This window comes from Rhinolophus hipposideros (assembly GCF_964194185.1).
Source record: "Rhinolophus hipposideros genome assembly, chromosome: 15".
In the NCBI taxonomy this organism is placed as follows: domain Eukaryota; kingdom Metazoa; phylum Chordata; class Mammalia; order Chiroptera; family Rhinolophidae; genus Rhinolophus; species Rhinolophus hipposideros.
In genome coordinates this window covers 40,946,797-40,974,789 of record NC_138061.1, presented here as the reverse complement: position 1 = coordinate 40,974,789, position 27,993 = coordinate 40,946,797, and the positions used below count along the sequence as shown (strand labels likewise).

The 27,993-nt window shown below is 35.3% G+C and overlaps 1 protein-coding gene and 1 pseudogene across 2 annotated transcripts in view; one reads left to right on the top strand and one right to left on the bottom strand.

The window, feature by feature from the left end:
* The window catches only part of LOC308508549 (uncharacterized protein), a gene marked incomplete at its 5' end in the record, with an annotated part of 88,768 nt that overhangs the window by 21,218 nt on the left and 39,557 nt on the right, over positions 1-27,993 (top strand). The gene's annotated exons all lie outside the window — the stretch shown is intronic.
* LOC308508198 (large ribosomal subunit protein uL6-like) lies at positions 12,186-12,834 on the bottom strand (annotated as a pseudogene). The gene has a single exon. The product of its transcript is annotated as a large ribosomal subunit protein uL6-like (transcript).

The following is a 27,993-nucleotide window of genomic DNA, read 5'->3' as shown; positions in this document are numbered from 1 at the left end:
TATTAACCTTTTAAAATTATTACGTAATGTGCCTCTTTACCCATGATATTTTTCCTTGCTGTGAAGTAGGATTTTTCCGAGATTAACATTGCTCTACTAGCTTTCTTTTAATTTATGTTAGTATGATATATCTTTCTCTATCCTTACTTTTAATCTATGTGTGTCTTCATATTTAAAGTGGGATTCTTGTAGACAACATAGAATTGGGTCTTTTGTTTTAAAAAATACATGCTAATAGTCTCTTTTAATTTGTGCATTTAGACTATGTTTAATGTGATTATTTATTGAGCTGGGTTAATAGCTACCATATTTTTGTTTTCAATTTGTTGCTCTGTTCTTTGTTCATTTCTTGTTTTCCACAATTTTAATATTTTGTTTGCCTTCTCTTGTTTTAAGTCATCATTTTATATGATTTCATTTTCTCTCCTACTATATATAAAATATGTTGTTTAAAAAAACCTTTTTAGTGGTTGTTGTAGAGTTTGTAATATCAGTTTACAACAAATCCAAATCCACTTTCAAATAACACCATCCGCTACACAAGTAATACAAGTAATGTATAATAGAGTATTCCCAGGTCTTCCCTCTCATCTCTTATAAGATAAGAGGTTGGTATTGCTGTCATTCATTTCACTTATTCATAAACTATAATCAGCAAATACATTTTTGCTATTATTATAGAACAAGAATTGTTACTGAAAAGTCTTCTTACCTATTAGATAGGTTAAGAATAAGAAAAGCGAATGATTTTATTTTACCTTAATTTACTCCTCCCTTACACTGTTCCCTTGTTAATATAGATCTGAGCTTCTAACCTATGTCATTTTCCTTTTCTCTGAAGAACTTCTTTTAACATTTCTTACAGTACAGGTGTACAGGCCTGTAATAAACCGCCCCTGCCTCTCCATTTTTTATTTTTATTTATTTTTTTGGTCTGAGAAAAATCTTTGTTTCTCATTCCTATTGAAGAGTAATTTCATTGGATGCAGAATTTTACTTTGGTAGGTTTTCTCTTTTGATACTTTAAATATTTCATTCCACTCTTTTTTTTACTTACATGGTTTCTGAAGAGGAAGTGACATAATTCTTATGCTTGTTCCTCTTTAGGTAAGGTGTTTATTTCCTCCGGCTTCTGCCAAGATTTTTCTCCTTGTCATTGATTTTCTGCAGTTTGAATACATCTAGGTATAGAATTTTGGGTATTTATCATACTTGGTATTCTTTTAGCTTCCCAGGTCTGTGGTTTGGTGTCTCTCATTAATTTTTGAAAATTCTCAGCCATTATTTCTTCAATGTTTTTTTCTGTTCCTTTGTCTCTTCTCTTGGCATTACCACTGTGCATATGGTATACTTTTTGTAATTGTCCCACAGTTTTTTGGATAGACTGTTTCTTTTCTTTTCTTCATTCTGTTTTTCTTCTTGCATTTCAATTTAGGAAAGTTTCTACTGATATCTTCAAACTCACTGATTCTTTTCTTTGCCACCCACACCCAGTCTACTGATGAGACCACCAGAAGAGTTCTTCATTTTTCTTATGGTGTTTTTTGATTTCCAACATTTTCTTTCGATGCTTTCTTAGAGTTTCCATCTCTTTTCATACATTACCAACCTATTCTTGCATGCTATTCACTTTTCCCATTAGAGTTCTTATTATATTAATCAGTTTGAAATTCCCCATCTGATAATTCCAATATCTCTGTCATGGCTGAGTCTGGTTCTGATGCTTGTTCTATGTCTTCAAACTGGTTTTATCTTTTTGTATTCCTTATAATTTTTTTTTTTTTGATAGCTGGATATGATGTGTCAGGTAAAAGGAACTTATAAATAGGACTTTACTGTGAGGTTTTGTGTTTATCTAGCTGGAAGTCAGGCTTTGTTTACTGTTTGCTTATCTGTGGTGTCACAGGCCATGATTTCCTATAGGGTCCTTATATTTATCTCCCCCGTTGTCTTTGGATTTCCCTAGAGACTTTTTCTTAGAAAAGGTCTGAGGCTTGCAGTTCATTAGCTATAATTTCCTGTTATCATATAGGAGCCAGGTTGATTAGGTCTCATTCTTTTAGTGAGTGTGTCCCTGGCCTGACTTTCAAAGTGTTTCTCATCCTTTGTTTTTCCTCTTAGGTGAAACAGAAAGCCTAGGAAATTCTGGAGTTGGGTGTTTCCTTTCCCCAGATAGGTTAGGCTCTTGTAAAACCCAAGTGCATTAGGCAGTGGCAAATTAATTTCCCTTGAGGGCAGACTTTTGGTAAGGCGAACATAGGTCTAGGTGTACTTCAGAATTGCCCCCCCTTTGATTAGGAAGCAGCTGGTAACCACAAGATGGCCTCAGGGTTTTCTGAAAATTAATTTGGGGAACTTATTCAATAATGTCGTAAAGATTTTGTTGGGTATCTGATGGACATGCGTTTTATTTGGGAGACCACCTCAGAGATAATGTGGATGCCTGATCATGGCATTGTACACCAGAAGCTAAACATTAATGAATGACAACTATAATTTTATATATATAATGTGATGGCTGGGTGTGAGGTCGGAGGGATAATGGATGGGGGGAGGGGGGTTCACAGTGTGAGGGATATAAATGATGAACGTCTAAGTATTACCTTGTCTTGTACACCTGAAACTAATTAAAAAAAAAATTGCCCTCCCTTTGCCAGAAACATGAAAATATTTTCCTTTAATCTTGACCCTAAGGACCTGGTGGGGTTCCTGGAGGTTAAACTCATGAAAGGGTGGGGCCCTCTTAAGACTTCGACCCTTGGAGTTTTAAACTCTCCCGCCTGTCCACACTGATCCACCAGCAACTGTGTATCACGGCTTAAGCGTTTCTATTGGTACTGTCTCCAGGGTTGAGCTTCTGCTCCCAGTAAACTGTGATTCTCTGTATTAGTCTATCTCTCCAATTTGGGGGTGGGACATGTTGACTTTTCCTGTAACATCAATTGTCTGATGGATCTAAGAAGAGTGGTTGATTTTCAGTTTTTTTCCACCATTTTTCTTGTTGTGAGGACTGGAATGATGACTTCTAAGCTCTTTTCTTGTATGACCATTAACTGGAAGTCTCCATATTGTTTTTAATGATTGTTTTACATGTTGGGACTCTTACAAGCTAGAGAAATATTAAAATTTTTAAAATAAGTAAGTTGTACATGGATTTGGCCAAAACCCATGAAGAGTGATGGTTTGCTGAGCAGAGCAGTTAGCACATATTAGTAACTTATTAAGGATTTGAATTGAATGAAACATTCAAACAGTAATGCTTTTTTAAAAAAAATCACTTTTGAATAAATGTTATTTAAGCTTACTTCAAGGAACTTTTAGAATGGTTCTTACTACAAGTAACTAATATAGAAAATAAGTTAACCCTTTAATACAGGGTTACTGAGTATGGGCTTCAGATGTGATCTGCCCAGGTTGGGGCAGCAGGTGTGCTTAATAACAAACTGTTGTAAAGGGTTAAGGCCAAGAATGGTGGGACTGAGCAGATACACTGACCTGCCATGATCACTTTAGTTTGTTCTCAATGTGACTCATTTATCAGATGAGGAATTGTCATGCACGCCTTAGTTTGATGGAAGAATCATCTATGAATCCCTAAGTATGAAACTGTCTCTTCAATAGAGTTTATATTATCTAAGAACAAAGTCTTTCCTCTGAGCAGCTAGACGTAAGTCACTATTGACACAGATGGATCTTAGGGGACTGTTTATGTTTTTTTAAAGTATGTTATTCTGGCATGTGACCCAGAACCCTAACTGAGGTGCAAATCTGATTATTTTTTACCTAGATTAGGAATACTAGAAGGTAGAAGTAAGCATCATGATATGGAACCATTTGATAAGTTTCCTAGCTTATGGTGATCTCGTTTTGTGTCGTCGTTCTATGTACAAAATTTCGGCAGCTACTTTGCTAAAGGATACTTTTAGTGCAGGGCCCACCAAGTGACTGTATTTTGTGCATTGTTTTCCTCGCATCTCCTGGGTTCCTTGAATATAGCTCTTACTGGCTTGTGTACTTTTCAAGGAAAGAAACTAATTATCTAGATATTTACATTCCTGACTCCAGTGGACAAAGAAGATTTTTTAAAAAACAGCTCATTTAAATTTGCTGCATTTTCCTCCTTTTATCTTTGTAACTAGAAGAGCTCACTTTTACTGACAGTTTGCTGTGTGCCAACTGTGGTTTTAAGGTCATTGTATTAACTCATGTGATTCAACAATATTGTTACCAGATAGGTATAATTACTGATCCCATTTTATGGATGAGCACCTTGAAGATTAGAGAGATTAGAGTAGTGGATTAAGGTCCCGCAGATACAAAGAGGCAGAGCTGAACTGCAATCCTAGGCAGTCTGACTGGGATCCCAGAGGCCATGATTTGTTTGCTGTATTTATGTCCCACCTTATTTAAGTATTATCCTTTAAATCAACTCACATTTTACAAATGTAAATTAAATTTTTAGAAAGGAAACTTTACATTACTATTATAAATTAAAGATCACTGTGGCTTTTTCTAAAATAGAACTTAAACATAAACATCATGACGAAAATAAAAGTGTTACAGAATGGTAGTTAGCTTGCTCAAGGCTTTGCTCCAAGAACTCTGCATTCTCTTTTTCAAAAGGCAAGATTAGCCCTTGGAGTGTTACAGCCTCCAAACCAAACTACCTTTTTCCTTGATGTAATAAGGATTCAGAGACTATTGAAAAGAGTAATTTTCTCCCAAAGTGATTGTCGTGCAGGGTGTCAGGCGGGGTCTCTGGTCCCGCTCCCCACATAAGAAGGCAGGATATGGTGAGGCCCAAAAGGAACACCCACGGAGCCATAGATAGGGGAGTCAAACCAATATATTCTCGCTGGCAGCTGGGCTGGAGACACAGGAAGCAGGATCTACATAGTCTGCAACCCACCGTCCTAACAGCAGTCCGCTCTTGCCAGCCCCCATCTTCTTGCTAGCCCCCATTCTTCTGCTAGCGTAGCCACAGCAGTTATCTTAGTGGCCAATGGCTTACGGGTTACAGCTGACGGCCAACTAGCCACAGCTGCTGGCCATCTGATCACAGTTGATGGCCATTTACTACTAGCCAGCACCTTTCTATGTGAGGCCGAGAGCCTGGAAACTGCTCTCTGGGGCTTTGTCCCCACAGTGATGCAATGTTTATAAGCCTCTTTCCTTCTGTTTCCCTGACTTTGGGGAAACTACTCACTTGTTAAATTCATTCATAAATTGCAGCACTGTGTCATTCATCACACATAAGAAGCCTCCACATTATACATATGAGTATAAGTGTACATCGCATAGTACAGTGAGCAGTACATGTGCATACAAAGGTTATGTATAAATAGTAGTTGCCATGATTGTTAAAATCTAGTCATCTTATGATGCACAGGGACTGAATTTCTAAAATAATTTTGTTAGGATTTATTTTCAGGGTAACCTATCGCAGAGAGCCTCAATTTTTCCCTGTTAGATGCCACGTTCTTCTGCCACAGATACAGCACATATTCCTACCTCCCCGACAAGAAAAACACAACAGACCTTCAATGCCCTCATTTTTAAAAAAATTTCACTTTCTTAAGTTTTTGGCACCACTCTTCACTGCTGACACGGCACCATCTGGAATTAACAGGACAAAGGGTAAAGGAGCTGTGTAGATGTAGAAATTGTGGACTCTAAGGGAACTGACCATTTATGCTGCAGATGAGACTGTTGCCGAAGTTTCCCACACTACACCCTTATCTCTGTGTCCTCCCTTTAGTCACACACATTTAAAACATGTACATTCTTATTTTTTTGGTGATGAAACTAACATATTCACTGTGGAAAATGTGGAAAGGACAGAAAGTACAGGCCAAATAAAGTAATCTCGTCATTCAGAAAACCACGTCGATTTAGACCATGGCTAAATTGACCACAGGCTTTACTTGGAGGAGTCGTGTGCACTTGTTTTTTCCACTTTTTTATTATTCACTTAATCAGCCACTTCACCCCTGCAGGCTCGCTTCCACGGGTGGTGTCCTTTGGTAGCCACTCAGTTGTGAGGAAATTACTGTCTCTATAGTGAAGCTTCCTCAACTATAAAATTGATCTAACAATCTGCCTCATAGTGTCACTGAGCATTCAATGATTGGATGTGTAGCAAGCATTACAAATAGCGTCTGAGACACTAAGCTGGCAGTCATTATAATTGTGCTCCCATCAAGAAAGATGGAATGTCTGCCTGCCCGGTAGGGCTCGTTCACGGCGTTATCTCTAATTGCAAAGTCCACCTTCTGCCCTGGCTCTACCTTTGGCAATTCTACTCATTCTTCAGGGCTTATCTCAAATGCATTCACCCCTGTGAGTTTCTGTTTTGACCAGTCCTTCTCATGGAGAATGCTTTATCCACCTTTGGTGTTATAACTGTGGCCTTCTAAAAATAATGGAATGCACTGATTTATTGTTCTCTTTAAACTGTGGTTGGTTATTGGAATTGTGGACACTAAGGTTAGGCAAGGTTAGAGTTAAACATGCTACATCTTCTGGTATGGAGTTTATGACAGAAAGGAAACAGGAAAATGTACAAATTGCTAGCTTTAAAAAAACACTCCTGCACAGATATCATTGTATAATCAACTTGAATGTCATTTAATTGGCATTTTAAATTATATAATCATGTTTAGTCATGTCTAGGTTTATCAGAATTGTGCTCTGTTTCATTCCAGGAGGCTGGCCCTAGTCAGGGTATCTGCAGTTTCTGTCTCATCCTAATAATCATTTTTGTTTGACGATTTTTGATTTAAATCACTTTAGCAAGTTTAGCATTGAGGCTTTCAATTTATATACCTGCCCCATACTTGTACATATGTTAACTCAAGTTAAGCAGTCTCTTAAATCAATTGAAATGTGGACACCTGGGTTTTAAGGTAAATAGTTAAAATGCCCTATTTTAATTATAGTGTTTCCTATTGACTTTTGAGGATTCAGATATGAAAAGTGAAATAATTAATATAGCCTGCTAATAATTTCATATTAGAACTTCCATAGTCTAAAATTAGGCTTTGCATGATCCAAATTGTGTGTTCATAATAGTGATTCTGACTGGAAGGTTAGGAGTTAATGGGTTTTTTGTTTTGTTTTGTTTTGTTTTGTTTTTTGGGGAGGCAAATGTGGCATATTGAATATTAATCATGAACTGCTAGAACTTACAGTGAAGGAATACTTACATATATGCACACATTTATATACTAGGTGTGAAGCATATGTAAGTATGTATTTATGAATACACACATATTCACACTCAAGAATATTTACTTCTATAAATATTGCCTTTGTTTATGTCTCTCCAGTTCCACAACAGTTTTAATTTGCTTTGGTTTCAAATATATAGTCAAATTGTGTTCAGAGTATTTCAGTGCATGACAAATACAAATTACAGACCTGAGTTTATTGTGCTTTAAGTATTTATTATGTGTTCTACAAGCTGTTCGGCTTGATTTTGTTAATTAAGTCTCGTAAACCTGAACAATGTTTCACCAGAATCAATGGCAGTCATTGTGGCAATCTTGAGAAGAAACAAGTCCATAGGAAAAAAGGCATTTACTATCCACGAATACTGAAAGTTTTATTAAACCAATTATATCCATCCTACACTCTAAAATATAAGGAAGAGTGAAGCGGTGTTCTAGCTCTCGCAGAGTCAGAAAATAAGAGCCTCTAGTCGAAAACAAAACTGGGAAGGTACTAAGGATGCCAGAGATGAAAAATCATTGTGCTCCATGACAGTACTGCTGATAGCCTGGGCCGTGACCCATGTGCTTGGGCAGGTACTGCCTGCTCTAAGGAATGCTTCCCTGTTTTGCGTTTCCCCATTTTGTAGGGAAAATGCATGTCTAGTTGCTAACTATACACTACACACACCCCTCACATCCCAGAATTAAAATGCATTTGAAATTGAAGTGGAACAGTAACTGTTTGATGCATCTGGATTCCTTCTTTCATTCACACTCATTTCCTCGAGTGACCTTTGTACGTCCTCTTGTACAGCATCTTTGTTGGAAAAGGTCAGGGGGACAACGTTATTAAAATTCTTTAGATCTTTCACTTCGCCACTATAATCTATTGCCTTTTCTGAGGTTATTTTTCTTTTGACTTTTAGTTCCTTTTGCCCTGAAAGCTCTGTTTTTTGGATCCTTGTTTTCTGTGTAATTACACTAAACTCCTTTCCAAGTTTCAGCATAAGCTGACGGCTGCAATTTATGCAGGCTACATAGTTAGTACTCAGCCTCCATTAAAACGCGTGTGGAGCTGAGGTTTTTTTATTCTGACTGGTATTAAATTGAGATGAAATAAATTGATAAAAATACTGTACTTGACATTTACCTAGTGTAGCGACTAAAATTTCGTGACAGCACGATGTTTGATTTTGATTCAACCTCTATTATTGGGCTTACACTTCTTTGACAATTCAAAATTAATTTTGGGAGAGGCAGAATGGTGTAGAGGTTGAGCGCATAAGCCTTGGAATCAGACTATCTGGGACTGAAACTGAGCTCGGCCATGTGTTCATTCTGTGATTGAGCAGTTACTTAACTTTGCTAATCCTCAATAAAATGGAGATGATACTATTCCAGTCTTTATCCATTGTTATCATTTAAAATTTTTACAACATCCTTTACTTCCTTGGGATTTACTGGTCTACAGATTAAATTTCAAAACCAATTCTTTTTTGGAGCTTTGCTTGAACCTCATGGGAGCTTATATGAGAAATGTCAACATTTAATGGTGAACAAGATTCAGCTATTAAAGATAATGTCTCTCCTACAATTAAATGGAGATAATGAATATAAATGTGTGAAAATTATTGGCACTTAAGGGCTTCTTATTATTTGCCCCTCACCGCACCCCCAGATGTTCCTACTTCAGCTATCATTTTATATAACTTAGAAGACATGTTTAAAATGTGTTTTTTGCACATAACTGATTTCCAGCATATCTCCTTTTTTTATTTTTTCCTTACCTCACCATTTGAATCTGAAGTTGTTCTACTCTGGGAGGAGGCTCTACCAAACACATACCTTAGGACCCATATTAACTATCATCTTCCCATGATCTTGAAACGATTTTCTCTTTTTTCTGCAATCTTTCTTTTGATCTGTTGATAAGTTTATCTGCTGGCAGGGTAATGATTGTTTCTCTCACCAGACTTTGTTTTTGAAGGCCTTTCAAAGGCTAGTCTCTGCCTTGTTGCTGTGGTTCAGTTTCAGGGTCTCCATTATTAGTCTTCATCTGCAGTAATGGGTTTTTCTGCTCTATGAGATGCACTTGGTAAGTACATGTAAGTTTATGGCAAGGGTCAGCAATCTTTTTCTGCAAAGGGCCAGAGAGTAAGTATTTACAGTTTGCGGGGCAGAGAGTGTCACAACTACTCAACTCTGATGTTGTATCTTGAAAGCAGCCAAACAAAATGCACATAGGTAATACATAAATGAATGGGTATGCCTGTGTTTCAATAATGTTTTATTATGGACACTGAAATTTGAATTTCATATAATTTTCATGGATCACGAAATAGTCTTCTTTTTTATTCCTCCCTCCCCCCCCCCCAATATTTAAAAATGCGAACCTAGTCTTAGCTTGTTTGACTATACAAAACTGGGTAGATTTGATCCATGCAGTGTTGTTTGCAGACCCCTGGTCTGGTATCTCATTTTTATGACAAGTACAGTGGTGGAAAGATATCCACAGATAGTAGACATTTTTTCTATGAATATTTGCTCCTTTAAAGTACTTTATTTTATAAGTTGGTAGTAAAAGTATAAGGAATGTGGTGTTCTGGTGATATATTGCTGTGTAAAAATTCATCTATAAACGTAGTGGCTTAAAATATCAATTTTTTCTTCTCTAGTGAGTCTGTTGGTAGGCTTGGTTCAGCTTTCTTGGGATTTCTCATGGAGACAGTGACTGGGGCTGGGCTGGGATCATCTGAAGGCTCAACTGCACTGAATTGTCAAGATGACTGGCTCAGGTAGATGACAGTCGGAGTTGATGTTGGCTTTAAGCTGAGAGCTCAGCCTACTGGTGGCTTCTCCATAAGGTCTGGGCTTCACACAGGGTAGCAAAATGGAGTGACCATAGTGCATATGTTTCAAGAAACTGAAGTGAAAGTTCCACGGCTTTTTATGACCTGTCTTAACAAGTTACACAGTATCAGTTCCACCACATTCTATTGACCAAGAGCAAGTCTTAGAGCCTCCAGAAGGGCATGAACCCCTAGAGGCGTTGTTCATTGGAGAACTGTCTTTAACTCCTTTTCTGTGATGTTTGGATATATTCAAATGAATGTTTACATCTGCTGACTGTGGCATTTGAGTTTACCCCACAAGTTCAAAAAAACTTTTCCCTCCACTGCGGAGTTCGAGTATATATGCATAAACTAGTCCAAATATCAACTTTTTATTTTTTGTGGATTTTTGACACATTTTGAAAACAAAACAAAACTTGAAATCAATTAATGCAGTGAAAGGGTTAAAGACTAGCTACCACATGTGGGACTATTCATCACTAAATTCAAAATAGTGTTTACCTTCGGAGAGGGTAGGCAGTGGTGGACAGAGAGAAAAGTATTATTGTGGAAAACATATTTTCGATACTTTATATTTTATAGTTGGTGGGAGATATAAAGCTGTTGGTTCTATTACTCTACTTTTTGATGTTTTTGAAATGTTTCATACTAAAATTACTCTATATCCTTTTTTTCTTTTAAAAGATTCTGTAGCATCTTAGTTTTGAAGGAGCTTATAACTGTAAAATGTTCATCGAAAATAAATTTGCTATTTGGAGGTAGAAACCAAATGCTTTATGTTTTTATTGTGGAAAATTTTAAGTGTGTACATAATTAGACAGAATCGTAGCATAAACTCTCATCTACCTATCATCTAGCCTTAACAATTATAGCACGGCTAACCTGGTTTCATCTATACCCGTCCATTTCTCTCTCTCCTGTATTATTTTGTAGCAAATTAAAGGTGTCAAAATACTTCTCTAAATATTCTACTTGTATCTCTGAGAGATAAGAATTAAAAATAAAATAAATCCTAATGTAACCACAATACTTAAATCTTAATGATTCCTAAAACTTCAATAATAATTCCTTAAATATCGTCCAATATCCAGTAAGTTCAAATTTCCAGTTGTCTCTTAAATATCATAATATTTTAAAATTGCTTTTATGAATCAGGATCCTAAAAAGATCCACACATTGCAGTTAGTTGATGTGTTTCTTGACTTTCTTTTAATCTATTGGTTTCTCCTCCTCTGTTTTTTTTCTTTTTCAATTATTTGTTAAAGAAAACTAAATCTTTTGTTTGCTGATTTCATCCCTAAATTATCATGGAATGTGCTCTTCAATTTCCTATAAATTAGTAGTTGGATTTAAAAGTGATATCAGATTCAGATTTTTTGGGGGATGGGTAGAACTTGATAGGTTATGGTATACTCTTCTGTGTGGAGGCAAAATAATGAATGCTTGGTTGTCTCTTTACTAAGGAAGAAATGCACAGATCCACTAATATTTGAGAAGCACAAAATTGTATTCTGATTCTAGAATTCATTCTTTGCTAAATCTATAATTCATTTTCCTTTAATTGTGGACATCCTTCCATAAAGGAAAAAAATCCTTACATCCACTATTTGTTTATCTTTTGGTGCAGTTCATAGAGGAAGTTCTCAAAATAACAAGTTAGTTCACTTGTCTCCTTCTGACATCCGTACCTCTCTTTTTACTCATTAAGAGTTAGTCCCCAGAAATGATTGGACTAGAATACCAAATGGTTACTCTCTTGATTTATTTCACAGTACAGTCATGCACCACTCAATGAAGGTGATGCATTCTAAGAAATGCATCCTTAGGTGATTTTGTCTTGCAAACATCCCAGAGTACACTTACACAAACCTAGATAAGTCTAGCCTACTACACACCTAGGCTGTATGGTATAGTTTATTGCTCCTAGGCTACAAGCCTGTACAGCTTGTTAACTTACTATAGAAAACAACACGGGATGAAATCAAACACAAGAGAAAATGATGCAATTGAGATCCACAGTACCTGTGAGATCTGTGAGGCTGCTGCTGATACAACATGGAAAACTGTTTTACAGCAAACTTTTTTTCCCTCTCAATGCATGTCTTATTGCACCTTCAAAATATCACAAAGTTGAGATTCCCTCGGTGTCTTGATGTCTTGGTGCTTCTGTAGCTGGACGACTTACACCTTCTTCATCAGACTGCTGAACTGTTCCTTTTTCAGAAACATAGATACCATCCAAAAATTTTCTGATATCCTTAACTGTTGTGGCTTATTGAATCAAATCAGCTGAGTTTGATACAAGTTCAGTGTCATTTCCTTCAAGAATTAGCTCATCTTTCTGGGCTTGAGATACTGAACAAGAAACACCTGACCTCATCTGAACCCTGTGGATGTCTTTTTCACCCAAGAAATTTCGGATTTCAACAAGAGAACCATTCTCCTGAACGACGACGTTGGTGGGGAAGTGAGCATACACAGACCTCATCTTGTAACGGAAGCCCAGTGTAACACCCTTGATCATGTTCTGCCCATGACTACAGATAGTATGAACAGTAGCCAGTTCCTTTCTATTTTCCCACCGTTTGTCAACCCGGAGACTCTTCTTTCCAAGGAGACTCAGTTCTGCAATGATGTGATTAAAGTCCCTCCGCAGGGTCCCTCTGGGTCCTTCCCAATAACTGTGGTCCCTTCAGAGTGGTGTCAACATTTTCTGGAAAGCCCACAGTCTGATTGCTGAGAATGGTCTGCATCCTCGCAGTAGATTCAGCGAAGAGCCAAACCTTTTTTTTTAATAAGTAAAAAAGTACACTCTACAATAACGATAAAAAGTATAGTATAGTAAATACATAAACCAGTAACATGGTCATTTATTATCAAGTATTAGGTACTAGACATAATTGTATGTGCTATACTTTTATGGGACTGACAGTAGGTTTGTTTACATTAGTAGAACCACAAACAGTGAGTAACGTGTTGTGCTACCGTGTTACATTATGACAGCTGTGAAATCACCAGGTGATGGGAATTTTTCAGCTCCATTATAGTCTTGTGGGACCACCGTGGTACATGCAGTCTGTTGTTGACCAAGACATTGTTATGTGATACATGACTGTGTACACTTAACAATCTCAAAAGAACAATACCAATATTGTAGTCAACAATGTGATTACTGCAAAATGTGTTTTTCTCCCCTGGTTTTTTGTCTCTGTGTATATCTCACTTGGGCTATACAAATTACTTGTTTCAAAATCACGTGGTGTAGTTTCTATATAGTTAGGCCTCCAAGTGGCCACACATTTAAGTTTGTTTTCATTTTATTTTTGATTTTTTAGGAATTCCTGCTTTAAAATTTAATTTTATAATTATGTGCATTATTTATTTTCCTTCTGCCTTGTTCCTCCCCTTCCCCTTTAATTAACTATTTTAAAGTTTATGGTTTAACCCTTACATGGTCTTAAAGCTTCATAGGCCATTTTTGGTAGATATTTACATTCCCTTTTTTAGATAAATGATAGTATACTATAACACACTTACCCCACCTTTCTCATTTTACTTCACAAGATATCCCTGAGATTACTTCAGAACTGTGGAGAACTCCATCTTGTTAATGTACCACAATTCCATTTCTCTTGTCATCTTTTGATGGACTTTTGATTTCCAGATTTTTGCCATCATAAATAATCCTGCCATGAATTGCCTTGTCTTTTCATGAGGTATTTTTTGTTTGTTTGTTTGTTTTGCTAACCTATGTCTTTTCATGTTTTTGCTAGTCATCTTTGAAATAAATGTCTAAAACAATGTTGATTGGTCAAAAGGCAAATGAGTATATGGTTTTGCTGAATATTGGCAAATTTCCTTTCATAGAGGCTGTACTATTTTGCATTTCCACTAGTGTATGAGTATGCCAGTTTTTTCACAGCCTCATCCACAGCGTATGTCATCAAACACGATTCTTACCAATTTAATGGATTAAAAAGTCACATATGGGCATTGTTTTGATTTTTGTTTCTCTTGTAAGGAATATTGAGTTTTTATCATACAATTAAGATATTTTCCCTTATTTTTCAGTCAACTATTTTTTTAGCCCGTTTTCTATATCATTATTGTTTTTTTCTATTTTTAAGAAATTCTTTATATACAATTGATATTCCCTTTGTGATAAAAATTGTAAACATTTTTTTCCATTTTTGTCGTTTTACTAATATTATTTCTTTTGCCGGTTTGATTTTTCTTTTTCTTTTTAGTAATCAAGTTATCTCTGTTATTGCTTTTAGGGTTTGGGTCTATAATTAGAAAAGCTTTCTCCATTCTTTGATTATAGAGGAATTGACTCAGGTATTCCTCTAGTATTTTTTACATTTAAATTTCTGATTCATTTGGAATTTATCTTAGTGTATGGTATAAGGAAGGGATCCAATTTTATATTTTTTCCATTTAGTTACTATAATATTCTGCCAAGTGACAGTCTGTCTTTATCAATATTAGATTTGCAATTGTAATTGTAAGTAATTCTTGATTTCATATTTTGCTTGATTTGTCTGTTTACTCATGTGTCAATACCAGACTATTTTAATATTAGAGACTTTATAAATGTTTTAATATCTGATACAGCTAGCCACCCCAACTCCATCTTATGCAGGATTTTTCTGGCTTTGTTGTATGTTCATTCTTTAAATGAACTTCAGAATTGACTTGTCTACTTTCAGGGGGGAAATGATATTTTTATTTGGATTGTTTTAAATTAATAAATTAACTTAGATCTGACATTTTTGGGATGTTGAGTCTTTCTAATCAAGGAATATTTTTCCCTTTCTAATTCAAGTCTACTTTTGTGACTTTCAGGTGTGTTTATATTAATTTTAATTTAAGTTTTGGACATTCAAATTATGTGAAGACTTTAGTTCATGAGACAGCTGATGAAACTTATTTTATGTGAAACTTAATATATTAAGCAGAAAAAAAATGAAGGTTATTGCTTTAGTAAGTTGAATTTTCTCTGAGTTAGAATTATGTACGTCACTGATATTCTCTTCAGTAGATATTTTATATATGTATTTAGTTTCTTTATTTCAACTTACTTGTAATGCATCTGACTTTAGGATGCACAGGACTCTATGCCCTGGTCGTATAAAAGCAGAAGAACAACAAAAAACCAAAAGATCAAAGGGTGGCTGGGAGAGGGGGTGGAATGGGAAGGAGAGAGAACTGTACAGAAACCTAAGCTGTGATGTGGGCAATATCTATATTTAAGTACAATATTTACATGAACTTCTAAGCTTATAGTCTTTGCATCCCCTGAAAGAATTATGAAAAGAAACTATTTGCCTCTTCACACATTTTTCAGTTGACATCTAACATTTTTGCCATAAATTTAAACTCTTGCAAATGGTGTGATATCCTGTATATGGTAAACATTGTCACTTAAAAAATGATACCATTACATCATTCTTTTAAACGTAGCCAATGAAATTGAAATAACATAGCAATTCTTAGGTCTCTGGTCATCCATTAGAAAAACATAAACAAAATCTTGAACAGCTAAATTTTACATTATTCCCTTTTCTCCTTGAATGTGTATATCTTTCCCCTTCCTAAGTAGAATTACATTGTAATGAAATACCCTTTTATGCTAAATTGTTTTTTTTTTAAATTGATCACTGCATTAAATTGATCACTGCAAATTGATTCCTGGCAATAAAAATGTCTATAAATTTAAAATAATTATTTAAAAAATTTTCTGTGACCACAAAGATTTAAGTTCTAAGAAATTATCTGTTGGATTAATTTACCATTATAATTATTAGCAGTATCAACTTTATTCAAGTAGCACAAATTGTTAAATTGAGAATCATTGTAGTTTTATAAAGTAAAATATATTGGAAATGCATTTCTTAAAGAGATAGATGATCCTTTTTTATGTCTTTTTATTTGAATATTAATTATTACCAAATAAAACTGGGTTCAACAACAATTTCATTTCTGTTTTTATTTTTATAGCTATAATCTTGAGAAACTTGGTTTACATGAATAATAAATGGTAATAAAAGGAGTTTTATTATAACAGTGTTGTTTAGTTCTTTCACCTGCTACTATATCATCTGCCAAAACTCACATAGCAATCTTTTATCAACAATTACTTTTTAAGGGTCAGTTGACAAGTGGATTATGCCTTTCTTTGGTTTTGTTCAAAGCAGAGAATTGAAAATCACCTGAATTACAAGAGAGTGTGTTCATCAAACAATAATGCCATTCAGTTTCTTGAATTGACTGCAGTAAAATTTGAACTATCCTTAGTTTTGGAAACCCAGGGATTGTTATATCCTGAGGCTCTGCACCCTAGAAAGATTAAGAATTGGAAAGAGATTTGAGATTTGCTTTCTTTCTTTCTTTCTTTCTTTCTTTCTTTCTTTCTTTCTTTCTTTCTTTCTTTCTTTCTTTCTTTCTTTCTTTCTTTTTTTTTTTTTTTGTAAATTGGGAGGAGAGCGGGGTCTATGAGAAGAGAAAAGGAAGAAAAGGCAAACTGTAGGACTGGTACTCTCACATATTCTTAGGTAGAGCACATCAATTTTAGGAGTGTAAAAATGGAAATGGAGAATCTGGAAATTGATACATAAAATATCCATGTTCCAGTTTGTCCTCCTGAACCTTGTGGAGTACACATAACCCCAGTCTGAAGACCCCTATTCTAGGTCTCCCGTGTGAGAAGGCTTTGGACTACATTGGTCTCATCTAACACAGGAAGCATAGCTGCTGGAGGTCAGCAGAGGCAGTGCTACTGTGCTCAGGCAAACTTAGGCCAGTATTGCTCATATAGAGGCCCTGCCCAGTGTATTGATACTGTCTTCACACGATGTGTTATACAAGCTAATATGTGGTCAGGCAAAACAAAACACAAAAACCCTTAATATTAACAGGCAACTCACCAAAGAATATATACCGATGGCAAAAAAGCACATGAGAGCATGTGCCACATCATATGCCATCAGAGTAATGCAAGTTAAAACAACAATGAGATACCACTACACACCTATTAGAATGGCCAAAATCTGGACCATGGCAAATGTTGGCAAGATTGTGGAGCAACAGGAACTCTTGTACATTGCCCAGTGGGAATGCAAAATGAACCGCCACTTTGGGACACAGTTTGGTGGTTTCTTCCAGAGAAATAAACACTCTTAACACATGATCAATTACAATCCTCGGTATTTACCCAAAGGAGTTGAAACCTTATGTTCCCACAAAAACCTGCACGTGGCTGTTTGTAGCGACTTTATTCATAATTGCTAAAACTTGGAAGCATCCAAGATGTCCTTCATTAGGTGAATGGATAAACTGTAGTCCATCCAGACAATGGAATAATTATTTGGTGCTAACAGGAAATGAGCTTTCAAAAGATCAAAAGACATGGAAGAAATTTAAATCCATATGACTAAGTGAAAGAAGCGAATCTTAAAAGGATGAATACTGTATGATTCCAACTATATGACATTCTGGAAAAGGCAAAATTACGGAGAAAGTAAAATGATCAGTGGTTGGTTAAGGGGCAAGGCATGAATAGGCAGAAGACAGAATTTTTAGAGCAGTGAAAATACTCTGTGCAGTAATGACGGGTGCATGTCATTATACATTTGTTCAGGCCCATAGAAGGTAAAACACTAAGAGTGAACCCTAATGTAAACTATGGACTTTGGGTGATTATGATGTGTCTATGTATTTGGTTGGTGCAAAAGTAATTGCGGGTTTTGCAATATTTAACCTTTTAAACCGCAATTACTATTGCACCAACCTAATAGATTCATCAGTTGTAACAAATGTTTAAGTGATAATGGGAGAGGCTATGCATGTATGGGATCAGGGGTATGTGTACTTTCTTAATTTTGCTGTGAACCTAAAACTGCCCTAAAAATTAAAGTCTTAAAAACAACACACTTTGTTTTGAATGATGTCTATGTGAACCTTAAACAATGTAGTCCACATAAGTTTGGTCTACTTGAACACCACTTGAATTTAGCTAATGATGAGGAATAGAGGGCATATTCCTTAGAGCTGAGACTATCGAATCCTAATAACCCATTTTATTGGGTGTAAGAGAGAGGAGAGAGATCTTTTCCTGCTGGAAATGAGTTTGTAGTCCAGGTGCGTGAGTGTGTGTATGTGTTGGCAGAAAACATTTCAGAAATACTGTCTTAAATTATTTATTCTTAAATATTTCAAAATGCTCAGCTGGGCTTTTGGAAGAAAGAAAGTAGCAGATGAAGGCCTAGGCTTAGGGATTGAAATGCAGCTACTATATTTGGTGTTGGTGTGCTACGAAGCAATCCATGTTAGACAGACAAGAGACATAACTGACATGTTCTATTAAAAGGTCAAAGAGCCTGACCTATATTTTGGTTGGGAAAAATGGTCTTCTCACTTTGCCTTTTGTGAACATCAGAGATATGCACCCTCTATAGGTTCTTTAAGAATTTGCTTTTGAACTACTGGCAATTTAAATAAGTAAAAAGTGGTACCTTCCCTGTATGCCAAGTACAATTCTAAGTACTTTGCATTTATGTAATCCTTATAATAACCCGATAGAGTTCATACTGGTTTTATCCTCTCCGTTTTATACATAGGGAAACTGGCGTGGTATGATTAAGTAATTTTCCCAAGGTCACACATTAGTTAACCCCCCCAACCCCCAGTTTCTACTCCTGAGCATTGTATTACGCTGCCTTGAGGTATTTGAATAAAACTTCACAGAGCAGAGCTTGCCAACAATGTGCCACACCACAGGGAATGGGGTTCAGATATATTGGTCCTCTCTGTCTCAGATTTGGCAGGAGCTCCCAGGACAATTTGCCTATCACAGCAAGCAGCCTTTTCTTCTTACCCGGAGTGCTAGTCTAAATATTATTTTCTACATGTGTCAAGAAATGGGAAAGATTGGGAGGTCTGCCATAGAGTGTAGGACAGCTGACTTTGATCTGAAGGATCTGTGAGCAGATGCCATAAATTGACTATCTGCCCACTAAAAAGAAGTGAAAACATACAAATGGACATTTTAAATCAATTTACTAATACAGTTTGTCTGAATGGGGGGCAAATCTGTATTGCTTTAATTCAGGAGTTATAAAATAGTGCCCTGTGAGCAAAATTAGCCTGGAAATATCTATCAACAACCTTGTGTTATAGCCCAGCCTAATATTTAAACACGCACAGAATATGCACGCCTTTTCATGGGCTAGAAACAGTCCCAGCAACAGTTCTTACTGCTGCTACATACCCAGAAGCTTCACACTTTTACGTTTTCCTGCCTGGCTTCTGATGGCTTTTAAGTGTACAGCTCTTGGTTAAATCACTCCAAGTAAGCTGTATTAATGATCTTTTGGTTATTTTCACCAGAGGTTTGGTGGAGGTGGAGACGACAGCAGTGGATTTACCCAATGAAGCAGATTAAAAACATGCCTCCAATTGGCACAAGCCAATGAGAAGCACCAAAACAACGACAAAAATCCTCATTGCTTCTTTTTTTGAAAAAATTATTTGGAAAAATTTTATTTCGTACTTCATGAAAGGTTTCAAAGTAATTTTAGAAAACTACATTGCCTGTCATATAAATAAATACTGAATAAGTTGAATTATTTTCTGTAATTACTGGTGAAATCAGAATTACTTTGTATTCATATATACTGATATCTCAATATTGTTTTTAACTTGAATTGTATATTTTGAGAGGGAGGGATACTACAAATCTTGCACTGGAGAAGTGACTGTCTCCCTTGCAGAGGTAGTTTCTAGAAAAGAACATCCAACCTGTAAAATCATTCCTCAGGTCAAGTCAGTATAACCTTCCTGCCTTAGTCATTATGTTGGGTTGTGAATATTTAGTATATTTCACTCATCTAGTTTCCTTTAAAAATCACCTTCTTAAGTTTTTCTACTATATACAATTAGGGTAAATATTATAATGATTATCTGTGAATCCATCCATCAGCTTTCCTTTTTTTTTTTGTAGCCACATTTGTTCTAGATATTTCTTTAAAAGCAAAATATAAAATACTGTTTATCCCTGCTTTTTTCCCCTTTCTAATGTGATTTCTTTCTCACTGCATGCCCAGAATAACTGTATCTGAAAGTTGGTATTTGCTATTCTCGAGCATGTTCTCATACTACCATGGCATGTTGGCTTCTATAAAGAAGGCATAGTATTGTTTCAAATTTCATATAAATGGTTCAAGCTCTACATACAATTCTGTACTTTTTTTTGTTCAACATCACGATTTTGAGATTTATTCATATTTATATATGGCTCTACATTCATTTTTAATTGCTGTAAGTGATTTCATTTTATAAATATACTTTATGTAGGCATCCATTCTCTGTTGGTATACATACCATTTGTTTCCTTTTTTCTGCCTATTATGTTAGAAACCAAGAGTCAGTGTTTAGTAGGGGCTAAAAGCAGGGACCAAGGAAATCTTTTCTGGTTCAAATACTTGTCACATCATTAACATTATTAACAATCTAGCTACTAGGTAAAAATTGGAGGAGATGGTGTCAGGAATAAAGGATACTGATTCATCCAGTGTTGTATACATGAGCTCCAAAAGTGAAATAAAAAGTAAACTGGTGATAATAATTATACCTAAATCATGGAGTTGTAATAAGGACTAAATGAGTTAATATTTATAAAAAACTTAGAATACTACTTGACACATAGTAAGTACTATATAGATATTTGTCATATAAATATTAAAATAATATAAAACAATGAAAGGTCTTTAAAAAATCTCTCCTTGGGTATAGGAGTAAGAAGAACTGCTGAATCTAAGGGTTCACACATTTTTTAAAAATTTATTTTTAAGCCTTTGAGGTTTTTGATATATATGTACACCTTTAACTTTACAAGATATTACCAGATTGCTCTCCAAAGTATTGGTACTAATTAAGTTTACAGCAACCTCCATCACCCAAGAGATGACATTTTTTCGTATTATTTCTAACTCTTGAAATTGTGAGTTTTTAAAATTTTTTGTCAATTTTTGGTTGTGAAATGAATCTCACTGTGGTTTTAATTTACTCTATTTCCCGATTTCAAATGAGGTTGAAGTACTTTTATATATCTATTGGCTGTTTTAGTTTCCTCTTTTATAAATTGTCTAATAATATTCTTGAACTTTTTAAAAAATTTTTTTTTAAAAGTTTTATTGGGGAATATTTATTAGGGAACAGTGTGTTTCCCACCATCCCATGTGGGAATCGAACCGGCAACCTTGTTGCTGAGAGCTCACTCTCCAACCAACTGAGCCATTCAGCCGCCTCTTGACTTTTTTTTAAATAGGTCCTTTGTGTTTTCCTCATTGATTTGTCGGCCATCATTATGTATTCAGGATCTGCGTCCTTTTTGTTTGGCTTGCTCATAAGCATTTTCAGTCTGGTATTTAAACATTTTTATAGTGTCTTTTGATAAGTAGAAGTTTAACATTTAATTTGGCTAATTTAATTTATTTTTCTTCATGTTTGTGCTTTTTAAAACCAGCTTAGGAAATCCTTTCTTACTCAAAGTTCACAAATATAGTCTCCTCTATTTCCTTCTAAAAGTATTAAATTTTTTTTTTGATGTTTTATTCTTTAATCCATCAGGAATTGATTTTTGGTTATGGAGTAAAGTTAGGATTCAAGTGGAGTATATCTGTACAGTTTTTCTATTGGTTATTCTTGTTTGTTCTTTCCACGTCTGCTTGGGTCAGATAGCAAGTTTCTATGTATATGTATTCGGGTCTGTTTCTAGGCTCTCTGTCTGGTTTTAGTGACCTGTTTATCTCTGTTTCAGTACCATGGGGTCTTAAATACGATAGTTCTGTAAATATTCTTGATATCTAGGGCACACTGTCTCCCCTTATTTGAAATTATCCTCACTATTCATACTCTTTTACAAAATTTGATATCAATTTGTCAATTTTCATGAAAAATTCTATTTTGATTTTGATTGGAATTGTTTTGAATTTATAGATTAATTTTGGGGAGAATTAATAATGCTATTATATTTTCTCATGTATGAAAAAATATTTACTTAGGACTTTTTTTGCTCTGTTTATATTAGGAGTGATGCATAATTTTCTTTGTTCTGTTTATATATTACTTTCCATTTTTATGCTTGTAGCAGATATGGTTAACTGGAGGGTTTATGTCTTCATTAGAAGTCCTTTGTTTCTTTCTTTACATTTTCTCCCTTGCAGATTGGCTTTCAGAGTCCCAACATTCACCCGTGTACAAATGAATCTTCAGTGTCTCTTCATAGCTTATCTAGTCCTGCTCTTGATTCTCTAGGTCATCATTCTAGGCACTTATTTTCTGTTCCCATTTTCAATTACAAATAACATTTCCCATTCTAAAATGTATTATAAATGTTTTTTAGATTAAGTGAAGTTTTGCCACTCTTCAATAATGTAGATCATTTCCACGTAATAAACGTGCAGTAGCTATTTAGCAAATGCTAATGACTTAAGATCGACTATACTTTAAAGTCTCTTAGACTATAGTTAGTACAGTTACAAGGCTTTTTATCAAGGGAAGTAAATGCAATTTGACATCAAATGTTGTTGGCCATTTTGCCTTTACGTTGGTTTTTGAAAGGGTGTTTGGCTATCATGCAGCATAAACAGATTCGACTTTCAGACCAATCTCTGAATTTCTGCATTAAGGAAAAATGCAAACAATATACTTAAGACTATGATTTGTGTGTTCACTCCTCAAGATGATAGAACTTCTTTTGTGCTCTTTTTATGGCAGCTGTTGCTTATCTAAGTGGATGGAGCAGCTGCATTTTTCTATAAGACTTTGAGCAATCTTGCCAAGAAAAATCTAAAGGATTTAAAACACACTCTCGGTCTGGAACATTAACAAGCATTTTCTAATAATTGAAGGAGGGGCATTAAAAACCATGCCACATTTTTTAACATACTCATATTGAGCTTTTTGTTCTGGCGATACCCTGCCCAAGTGAATGACAGTGTAATAATGAGGATGAGTCATCACCAACATTAAGGTTTATTGTATTTGTCAGACTGCTTCCCCCCTTCTAAGACGGTGATTGTTAGTTCTCTATTTAATATGTTTATACTTCTTTTTTTGCTGCCTCCATGACTCCACATTTATTTTAACCCTACATAATGATTTGATACTAGTTTTATTGGTTAGTATTGACTAAACAAACACACAAAGAAAAATTATTGTGGATGCATAAATTAAAAATATTCTTAGGGAATTAAGGTAGTTCCATGGATTTTAACGAGTAAGTTTATCTGAGGTAAATGTATCATGCTTTATTTTTCTTTTAATGAAAGATGCATCTATGTGACAGAAAGATGCGCTGACTTGGGAATGGAATATCTGGCATGTAGTTCTGGCCACTTACTTTCATTCTATGAGCCTCAGTATGTTAGTTTGGAAAATTTGGGTGATGCTTATGAGAACCGTATAAAGAAATGACTGTGTAAGAGTTTGGAAAAATGTAAAAGGAGAGCAATCTGGTAGATTTTTGCCCTTTATAAATTCAAAACAGACTTCTCATAGATTTCTGGCTTTTAAGGTACAGTTGAGAAAAGGCAAATTTTATGTTTCTAAAAAGGAAACCCCACTTGTGAAATATCTTCAGAGTGAAATTGAGGAATATGTTTCTACCGTGTTTCCCCGAAAATAAGACCTAGCCCGACAATCAGCTCTAATGCTTCTTTTGGAGCAAAAATAATGTAAGACCTGGTGTTACATCATATCATATCATATCATATCATATCATATCATATCATATCATAAGATGGGGTCTTATAGTAAAATAAAACCAGGTCTTATATTAATCTTTGCTCCAAAAGATGCATTAGAGCTGATTGACCAGCTAGGTCTTATTTTCAGGGAAACACGGTAACTCTTCTTCCCTTTAGGGCATAAGGACAGGGAATTGTACTATGTTAGACAGTGAGAGTGATAGGACTGAAATTAGGCGTCCATTAATTAGTAAGTTTGATGCTGTTGGTTTGACTTCTACTCCTCTACCCTTGCCAAAAAGGTTTGTGTTTGGCTCCATGAAAGAGGTACTATCGATTTTCATTTTACAGACAATGGAGGAGCGGAGAGATGAACAATCTGCCCCAGTAAGTGGTGGAGCCAGAACTCAGACCAGGCAGTCTGAGCCCAGAATCCTGGCTCCTAAACACCACATACACCACATGCTGTGTCTGATCAATGCAGAAGATGAGTTCCATTTTGGTGATGAGCCTGAGGCACCTTCTGGCCATCTGAATGGAGAAACACAGTGGTTTGGAGTTTCGAAAAGAAATTCAATTACATAGATTTGGGAAACATATACTTGTACATGGTAATTGAATTGTGAAAGGAAGAGGGGGTTGAGTGAAAAGAGGAAGAGAAGGTCTCATGGGCCTTTCAGTGTCATAGAGCCATTCCTAGAAGACTGAGATTAGGCAGGACTGCACAGTTATGTAGAACCCGAGGAGAGTATGGGCTAGATATTCAGGGACATCTTCATGGGAGTAACTGGTTTTCAAAGGACTTTAGTAAGCCTCTTCCCTACTCCTTCCATGACTTGGAGCTGCCGGGCCATGCTAACCCTTGCTGCCTTCTTCCTGGTTCTCAAGGCACTCCCATCTTCTGTGCTGTGTCCCTGCTACTCAGAACCTATTACTGGAATATTTCATCTCTCAGATCAAGTTCTTTGTCTGCCTTGTTCCATGCATCATTTTGGATATTCTGGTATGTATGCAGACTGTGGAACTTATTCATCAATTCATTGAGCTTTCTGGTTGTGTAATTCCAGACCTGTGGTTTAACTCTGTATTAAGCTGAGCACCCTGCAATTCCCACCCTGAACAATCTCCTTACCAATGATCTCTCCTGTTCCTTAAACCCTTTGCTCTATGAGCTCCACCCTTGCTTTTCAGTTCAACCTGTTTTCTGTGGTCAGCCACCCAACTCTTTAAAACCCAGTCTCAGACTCTTATTAATTTACTTCCATGTCCAAGACCCAACCTTGGGTTAGGCCTGTGGTGGCTTTTTCCTTTATTCTTCTGAGCCTCAGACATTATGGACAACAAACAAACAAACAAAATACTGATTCAGCCTCCAAAAATTCTTTTTATATTAGTGAGACTTTGGAGTCCTAACATGTCCTTAATTTTGTCTTAGTTATCAATAATCCATAAGTGAATAATTTACGTAAATATTAAAGCAGAATAAAATAATGAATGTTTGTTAGTAGCCTGATAGCATTATCCATGATAGCTTCTGTAGATTTTATTTAGTAATGATATTGAATATATAATCTAGTATATAAGGCATTTTATAAATTAAGCATTTTTGAATATACATTTTTTTAATTCTAAGGAGAAAGAAGCCATAGTCAGTGTTTAAGCTAGATAATAAGATGTTTTGTGCTTTGCTTAAGTATATACTCTTGTGTATACTTAGGCATTGTGGTTTTAAAGCTATTCCAGACTTTCTTGTTTTTATTCTTCTAACTCAATGTTCTGAAATTTTGCCCACAGAATTATTTCTTAAGTAATCATCTGTTTTCCCATTTTCCCATGTTTAAGCCAATATAACTGTCAGCAGGAAATATCCTGTTTTGCTAAGCTGCCAATTTAATTCACACAAAAGCCTTACCAATTTATTTTCTTGTTGGATTCCACAATCTTAATGTACTTTAAAATACAGTTTCTTTAGGGTTTTTGAAATAGTAAAACTAATTCTCAGAGCTCTTCTTATTGCCTTCATGTTCATGGAGAGTAAGCAAGTTGTCCTAAAGTTACGTTGCCTTTTTCTCAGCCTGTGTTTTATATCATTTGTTCTTCATCTATGAGGATAAAACCACCAGGTCACAGATAACTGCCTCATTTCCTTTTCCCCCCAACTTAGTGTGGTAAAGTACTGTCTATAAGTAGGGCAGTCTGAGTGGATTTGAGCAGCTGGATGGAATTTAGCTTCTGTGACAAAGGACCAGTAGAAGTCTAGCAGAGTCTGGCATTTGGAAGGAGTATTGTGCTTCATCATGTAAGGAAAAGCTAGTAGTGCTTTTTTTTTTTTTTTTTTTTTTTTTTTTTTTTTTGTAGCTGGGAAAGGATTAATTTGGGATTCAGTCTCTAGGTGAGGTTGTGAGAAACAGCTTGGAATTTGAGAGTCTCTTGAGACCAAACTTAATGCTTGATTGGAAAGGCTGGTGCTTTCATGATTCATAAATAATTTTAAATCTTCCCTAACTATTTCCAAATCTAAGGCATCCAGAGGGTCCAAATATACTTATCTAGATAGTCCAAATATGCTGACTTCTTTGAAAACTGTAATGGCAAGGTTACAGCTTTGTAAGCTGCTTATATCAGTAGGAAAACTAAATGAATTATTCAAAATCAGTTTTCAAAAATTGTATCACCACAATTTTTGATCACCACAAATCCAAACCAAAGATTTTTTTCCCTTTGGTAAATTTTAAACATTTAAATAACACAATGTATACTAATGTCTTTGGAGAGGGACATGTACTGATTTAAACCTAAAAGTAAAGTGATTATTTATTTATTTATTTTAATTAAAGTTTATTGGGGTGACAATGATTAGTAAAGTTACACAGGTTCAGGTGTACAATTCTGTAATACATCGTCTATATATCACATGTGTGCTCACCACCCAGAGTCAGTTCTCCTTCCATCATCATATATATGATCCCTTTTATCCTCAATTACCTCCCCCCCCCACTACAAATACATATATTCCTTCTGCTCCTTTTCGTGTCTTAGCTTCTCCTTCACTTGGTTGCCTCACTGTGTGTGTGTCTCAGTCAGTAATTCTTTGAAGGAACATGATAGGATGAATGTTGCAGCTTCTTCCATCTAATTTGTTGAGGAGGATTGCTGGTCATTTTCTCTGGACTATATAACTTGACCATTACACTCAAGGGCTCTTGGTGTCAGTCATCCGCTCTGCCCTTGGAGCATGTCCTCAGCTATGAGCAAGCATCACAGTGGCGCCACTTAACCTTCAGACTTTCGAATGGATTTGAAATCATGGGGCTTATCTTCTTTCATCATCGTTAGTCAACTTTAGTTCTCAACATTTTGTACACCTTCTAAGTGATTCCATTTTCAAGATGACACTGAAACAATCATGATCATTAATGATCCTATAAGCGTATCGTAGCTTGAAATTATTTATGTTAGTGTTTTATAATTGATAAATGTCATTTTTAGTGTAGAAATGCAGAGATAAATTTCTCAACAAATACGATGACTTGCTGGTATGTGTCATGAACACAGGTTACTAAAAATGTGTATAATAGAAGTTAATTTATAATTCTATTAGCATATACCTATAATGACTTAAAGAAAATGTAGAATAATAAGCTTGTATATAAAAGTGATAGTCTAATTCATATTTTAAAATTAAATAAGCATGTGAACACACATTTTTAAGCTGATTTCTATTAGTTTCATTCCATTTTGATTGATAAAGGGTAAAATATTTTCAAGTTGTTTGCAAGAATTATCTGCTGTTAGTAGAGCAAGTAATTTGAATTTTTCATTAAAAAATTGAACACCATCTATTTTTCTTTGTTATAACATTTTCATGTCTTTTATTGAATATTTTACATTCTACACCAAAATTAAATATGCCGTACCTTTTGTAATAGTCATAATTTTTATAATTAACAGTGTACAGATGAGGTAGAAAAAATGGAATATCCTTGTTTTTGAGGTGAACCTATGTTGTAATTTAAGTTTTAAATTACTATTTCAAATATAGATTTTTGTCTCTCCTCCCCAGCCCCCAAATTATCTCAATGTTTCATTTTCTTTGTTGACTACATTCATGGGGGATGGTGACCCCAAATGTGTAGAGAAATGTAATAGCTAATTGACCTTTGCATAGCCTTATGATTTTTT